The sequence below is a fragment of the Dreissena polymorpha genome, chromosome 1, assembly GCF_020536995.1.
Source record: "Dreissena polymorpha isolate Duluth1 chromosome 1, UMN_Dpol_1.0, whole genome shotgun sequence".
NCBI classification, from domain to species: domain Eukaryota; kingdom Metazoa; phylum Mollusca; class Bivalvia; order Myida; family Dreissenidae; genus Dreissena; species Dreissena polymorpha.
This window is the reverse complement of record NC_068355.1, coordinates 91,988,441-91,994,701: the sequence shown is the minus strand read 5'-3', so window position 1 is coordinate 91,994,701 and position 6,261 is coordinate 91,988,441.

The following is a 6,261-nucleotide window of genomic DNA, read 5'->3' as shown; positions in this document are numbered from 1 at the left end:
CCTTAGAATAAGATATAGTCAGACTTCCATTTATACCCTCTTAGACATATTGCAACATTTAAAACATGCATATGGATACAAATTATATTCACACGACACAACCCAAACTATACATGCATAATATATACAAAGTTATGAAAAATCAGCTGACCGAACAGGACTGAACTCCTGCTTTTCAGCGCGAGTCTTTAATGATCACACGAAACGTATCAAACCAACATGACACGACACCACGAAATATAAGAAATAAATGTAATGCTCGGGCAAATACGAATTAACTTTACTGGATATTTAAGTTCATTAAGGTTAAACCTGATTCAAGCTGAAGAGCAATAAAAAAAATACAAAAAAGTTGTACCCGATGTAATGAAAAAAACTTTATAAAAAACTACATTTAAATGACAGTAGGTTTTATGACATGGTATCATAATGCCGATTCTGTCAAACACTGTGCATGTGTCATCTAAAACAAAATATGAACATAAAATTGTAAGTATTTTATTGAACCTTTTAAGAAAGTTGTACGTGATATTAACTATCAAAATAAGCAAACTCGTTGTGCTACATATCGGCATTTTAAGCCAGAAAAATGTTTTATGTACCGAAACATCTATTTGTATTAAGGTATTTGGTTTAAGAACCAAAGTGAGGCTCTTTCGTTGAAAAACGTGTTCACTTCACTAGTGAAGCTGTACTCCGGCGATGAATGAAATAAATATAAAGTCGTTACTTCCTGTGTCGAAAATGAGGCATTAACCCCAAAAGAAAGCTCTAATTCAATAACAAAGTAGTCGTAAAGAAGAAGTACAAACTCAACTTTTGTACTTAAAACGAATAATCATATATACATATAATGAAATGTATTTTATGGTGGAAATAGCCCACACTTTCAACATGACACGGATACTTTCATATGCAAGAAATCTACAAATATTTACAAGCCGCTACGATCTATACAATTGTTACCGATTTCAAGTACGGTAACTTAAGGCAATTACGCGAACAGACTCAATGAAATATGTACATGCACGGACTATCTTTAACCTGTTAAACCTAAGTATATAGTGTGTGACTTATTAATATTTAAACATAATATACAAAACTATACAAGGTATCACTTGAAGCTAAGTACTCGGTAGGTTTTCGCAGTATATTACATCTTTTATTATAAGCCTATGCATGCTCCAGTCACACAATAGATTACTGCTTAGTATTCACAACATTCTTTGAAAAGGCGAGAGTGAATACATGGTTATACTATATTAAATGAATCATATTAACGCACGCTTAAAACATTTAAGTAATCAATTTCGATGTTTAACTAATATCCTAAGTTCAAATCATATTCACTGCAATCCTATATTTACAATATGACAATTATCACTCACAATGTGGAGTCTTGCACTATATATCATTTTTACTATATAACAATATTTTTATATTGTGTGTATATTTGAAGAAAAATGAACAGACCATTAAATACATTAATAGAGACAAACGAACTGTACCTGGATGGTCAACAGGAGAAAGTTAGTAAAGATAATAACGTTAATTAGCCTTTTCACCACATCGCATTCCGTTAGTTATATAATTAACTTCAAATGAATATCCTTAGAATATATAACCCTTTTAAATACTTACGTTTAAACAATTTGCCATTTTAATTGTACAATTTAGGCTGAAAGCCAAACAGTTGAACAGAGTAACAAAAATTCCCTTCCTCTCAAAATCGAAGAATACGACGAGTTGGCGATAAAAAGAGGACAATTTTAAAAAGTTATTGCAAATCCTTAAATACACGGCGAAATCGAGAATTCAAGTTAAAATCTTGAATATATTTTTTATCACATCCAGTACCAACAATAGTGATATTGTTTAAGAATGGTTACAATTGGGAAACGTATTATTTTGTTGAGTTTAGTTTTATGGATTATAAAAAAATGTTATCTTTGAAAGATGACTTAATTCGTAATTTTTATATAAAAAACTTTCCAAGTGATCATTCACAGAAGACGTTGTATTGATGTCTTAACAAGTTCCCAGTTGCGTACAGCCTTCTGACCCCATGTACGATAAACCTGACCTTGAATGTAAGTATTAAATAATTGTTAATGAATTTGTTACAACCGCTTTTAACGGCAAAATATGCGTTCTCTTCGCTAATATAAAGTATTATGTGATTATAATTTAGCAATTTAGTTTTAGTAACACTGTGGTTCAAAGATGTGTGTGAACATCCGTCATTTCAGTTTGAAGTCGAACGACAGTGTCCCAAGATTGAAGAAGCAAGTGGTAATACACGATTTCGCACAGTCGAAAATCAAGCATGCATTTAATGGCACGCATTTTTTTACAAAAAAAAATGAACACACTTCTTTATAGTGAGTTTCTTCTTGCGTTTTTTGGAAGAACTTTTTCACCAAATATTAGAATGGGTTTCGCCAGCATCATGCTGCTCTTCAATATCCAAATGCGTTAATTTGCCTGAAAAATAAACCTTTTTTGCAATTGTAAATTGAAGTTTAAGGAAGTGTGCCAAAATTTTTTCACAATGATCTTCACTTTATTGTCTAATAGATTTGTTGTCAGATCTTGAAGTGTTCCCATGAGACGCATAATATTATCAGTCACAAGAGTCATACATACCATTTAACTGTTGCCAATTTATGCTGACGCACGCATGCAAAATATTTAGATATTAATGAAGAATTGAAAGGTCACACGGGAAACAATTTATTAACAAAACAGTATACAAAACACATTTTACACTTCCTTTTTAGTTACCATATCAAAATATATGTCTGTCATATATCCATATAACGACTGATCATGAAGCCTAGAGACAAATTTTAATGCATACTATTTTCGAGCGAAAATGGCTTGTTAAACATTTGTTTTTATAAAATTGCAAGCGCAAAGATATAACTTATTTGTCAGATGAAGACCGTCTTAGTGGCTGTTAATTTTGTTTAATTATCTATTTGATCAAGTTTGATTGCGTTTAAGATTACACATACTGAGGCTTCATCTTAAAGTAAGTCTTATAAATATATGAATGTAACTCATAGTTATTTATATGCTATCGAAAATGGATGTTTACAATTCGTGTTTATATGCGTTTGATTTGTAAATCAGATTCAAGAAGTGTCATTAAATTATATAATTTGTTCATTGTTAATGTAAATATAATCTGTTCATTGTAAATATGAATATAATTGTTATTGTAAATGTAAATATCATTTGTTCTCTGACTAACTAAATACCATTTTTTATTGTCAATGTAAATTCCATGTGTTCATGTTTTCATTGGAATGCAGTAATACATACTATTTGAATGTAATTGATATGTGAACAGTGAATACAACGTTACAACATGTTTAAAATTCCTTGAATCTTTTCAGACAAGGTTTATGACAATGTTGAACATCTCTTGCGTTAAGTCGATTATGTCAAATTTAAAAGAAATATTTTTTACAAATATATCATAATTGAATTTTGAGTGATTTCAAATTATTTGGATTCTAACAAAATGAGGATATTTAACTGAAAAACGTTAATGCTTTAATGTTGTATAACTTACCTGTTGTTTATAGAAAATTATCAGATATCTTATAAACTAGAAATTTACTGTATTGTGCAAATTAGTGTTTCTCTCTGAAAAGACAACATAATGTAATCGTAATTGGGTTATTACTATCACAAATTCCCTGTTCAACCATTTTATATTATTAACAAACGGTAAATAAGCATTAATAAAAATAAAACTTGTTGGTTTTGATAGACCATTGATTTTTATCCAATTGACATACACAATAAATTGTTTTCTCTTACCACTCGTAAATTAAAAAAAACTCGAAGTCAAACAATATCATCTATGTATCCATGAACAATATTGCTCTTTACATTAAGTGTGTTTACTGTGTCTTGTTATATATTATAATAATTTTCTCTTTTTGTCCAAATACAATATTTGTTTGAGAAATCATTTTTTATCTCTTTACAGAAGAACATCATATACGCCCTTGACCATTTTATGCAGAACGAAGACAACTATCTTGGTCTAAAGCTTGTACCACACGTCATCAAAAATTGCCATTTAGAGGAAACTTATATGTTCAAGTTAAATACAAGATTGTAAATATAAATTATGAGATAGCGACAATCATGGTATACCAGTTTAAAAGTATTCTGGTATCACTGACGGTGATTAAGACGCGCACATAGCGCTTTGACAGAAATGTAGAGACTTGATGTTCAGTGCTGTTTTGTAACTTTTCATTTATAAGTATGAACTTAAATGTAAATTGGTGTACATGTGAGTGATATACCGTTTGTAAATAATAACATTCGAAAGCTTTAATTGGTTTTTGAATAGTAGAGTGGGCAAGCCTTTCTAAAATAAAAAGCTTAAGTGTGTCTGCTGATCGTTAAGAATGATATGGGCATAGAAGGCATGACACACTGACGCATATATACGAAAATATGCGCCCAATTATTTAATAGGCCTCCAATTCATGGTCAAGTTTAAGAGCTGATTAGCCCTTTGTTTACTTCAAGGTCCGCAATTCACCCTTGACCTTAAACTGATAAGTTTACCTTGATGGAAGCCACGTGGTAACACAGTTTATAAGAACAATCCACTGGGTCACATAGGCGAACATATGTCTTAAGCTTTTTCGAAATAAATTAAAGGATGGGCAAGTTACAATACTGACATTGTCGGGTCAGACGGACAGATGGAGACCCTGACATACTTTCGAGACAAGGTGTCCAATTCTAATAAGTAAGTGGCTCCTCCTTACTGATTATTTAAAACTATCATGCCACCTGGTCCATGGTTATCATTATTTATTTGATCAAAATGCAGTTCTCGTACGCACATACTGCCATAAGAAAACTTAAATATCAGTTCGAATAGTATATACAGACGCTTCATTTTGCTTAATTCATATAATCTAGCAAAATGTGTGCGTTCGTTCAGTATTTATAGCTAACCAACGATTTTTAACGCATTTTGGGGGTTATATTAATGTCTGGAGGTACATAGACGTGGTGTTTTGTGATCAACACAGTCAATGTGAAGTGTCAATATTAAATGTCTTAATAATTTTGCTTCACCTATACGAAACAATTCTTCTTTTTTGTATTTTTTTATTAAACATTTTGTAAAAGAAAGGTAAAATAAGACTATAACTTGATCTTATGTTAGGTCCATTGAATGTCAAACTGTTATATACACCATTAACACATGTTAGGAATGTACTGTTTTAGTTCAAAACACTCGGATTCAATATCTTCAGTAAACATAGTTCTTACAGTTTACACTTTAGGGTGTACTCCATTTTTAATATGTATGATATTATTTCTAAAGGACATAGTGCTTTGAATGTTGTATGCAATAAACTATAACCAAATCCTTTATTATATTGATCTGTAAACCAATTATATAAAACATCAAACAGAAATTGAAAATCAGTATGTTGATTGTCACTCAATTGACACCATCATGAAATTTTGCTATAATATTCGCGTTTTGTTCAACGTCTCGCCGATATTATAATGTCGGTAGCTGCTGTAGAAACTCTCTGCTTTTTAGTTACCTTATGACAGCTTGGATGCCACCAGAGCTCAGATAAGATGACATTGATAATGCTCTTTCGTTTGATGCTGAAGTTCAATTATTTCCGTTCTAGCTGGTATGACCGGTCTCCTCACCAGCATTTTCATGAGACCCGGTAGCCATGTCTGTATTTGCCGTACTAGGGCAATCACTTTGGTCATGTCTGTGTTTGCCATACTGATGCTATCACCATTCGTTTTTTCGGATCATCCGGACGCAGATAGTCAGAACATTGTGTTAAGATAAGACTTTCTGTAAACGAAAAATACAATGAAAAAGGAAAGTATCATCCATGATCAGCCTATGCGAAATACCCAATTATTTGACGCAAACTTTTCAATTAAACTTGTGTAATATGTTCTCGAAGATTTGTTTCATTCTATACTATATTATTATGGGGGTGGAATTAGAGGGACTAGTAAACAGTTAAGGAAAATAACAATTCTAAAAAAGTAAATCATATATTCTAAAAAGAATAAATGCAATAGATTCAAACGCACTCAAACACTCATAAAACAGAGAGAAAAAATATTCCAAATGTCGTTCAGTTTATTGATAGTGATCAATTAGAATCTTGTAAATTTTAATGCGTTTTTACGCTTATTATTGAAATTATATGGGGAAAAAAATGATTGACTAGC